Raw genomic sequence first — 1327 nt, forward strand, 5'->3', positions numbered from 1 at the left:
CGTGTAGGGGCCGACGCAGTCCCTGCTTGCTGTGGGCACTTGCCACATTGCATTTTGCCGCTTCACTTCATGGCGAGTTGGTGCAACAGGTCATGTTTGTGCGCATGCACAGGTCTATGGAGCAGCACGGCTTTAGGTTTTATGTTTGTACACATGCGCAATCTGTGCACATGCGCAGTTCGGAGTTTGTGCACATCCTATGGCGGCTTACAAAAAACATCCGGTTTGTGACAGGACGTGGACGGGCACCGGATGCCACGGGATACTAGCGCTCCTGTGATCATACACCTGCCTGTGCCCTGCGTTTTCCGGATACTAGTGCGCTTTCCCAGGTACTTTTTAACTCTGCATCTTTGGCAGGATGCCATGGGTTAGCCACGGGTGCACTACGCTTCCCAGATGTTGCGGTGTGATCGCACCCCAAAAATCCGCCCAGCGTTCGTGCCTTTCGCGTGGCAAATTCTCCGTGTGACCGGGGCCTTTATAATTATTCTTTAAACAATCATCTGGTTCTTGTGTACACTTACCCTGAGAACTCAAAGGGTTGAACTTGTGTTTTCCTGAGAGCTTCCAAGGAAGCTGATGGGCAGTAGCTTTGTGATGGACAAAACAAAATACTACTTTACAAAGAAAGTGGTTAAAATGTGGGATTTGAGGCCAAAAGATGTAGTGATGGCCACCAGAATAAACAGCTTTCAAAGGGGATTAGATAGATTCATGGAGGGAAGGACTGCTTCCGGTCGTCGACAAGAGCAGACACGAGCTACCTAGCAGCTCGTCTTTGCTTATTATTCCACATCGTCTTTAAGGGTCTTTCCAACGCCCTTCAAGGGTTCTTTCGGAGGAAGAGCTCTAGCAAAAAGCTTTCTTCAACTAACAAGCTGGAGTAGCTATTTAGGGTATCTTTCAAAAAATTGCTCTGGAAATATCACATTGATATAGAGTGCAGTCTGTAATGTCCTATCATTTCACTTAGTGAAGTGTGGAGTCTGTTGCCAAGAGAAAAGCCTCTTCCTCCAGCCCAAGCAGCATTTCTCTTGGGAAAAGACACTTTGGATACTTATCCACAACACCCAAAACGTGGCTTTCTCTTAGTGCATGGCAACCCATGGGTGCTTCTTTTATGAAATGTTTTTAGAAAATTTTAAAAGAATAACCCCCTGGACGAGAAATACAGGCTGCTTAACAAACTCCAGTTCATTGAGAAATGATGACTCGGTCTCCTTGCCACACCTTGAGGATGGATCCAACGAGGGTGTTGCCTGTAATGTTCTGAAAAGCAGATCTGCTCTCTTCTCTTCTTGTTATTATTAGACGGGCTCTGGAA

This window comes from Gekko japonicus, unplaced genomic scaffold, assembly GCF_001447785.1.
Source record: "Gekko japonicus isolate JY-2015 unplaced genomic scaffold, Gekko_japonicus_V1.1 scaffold2726, whole genome shotgun sequence".
NCBI classification, from domain to species: domain Eukaryota; kingdom Metazoa; phylum Chordata; class Lepidosauria; order Squamata; family Gekkonidae; genus Gekko; species Gekko japonicus.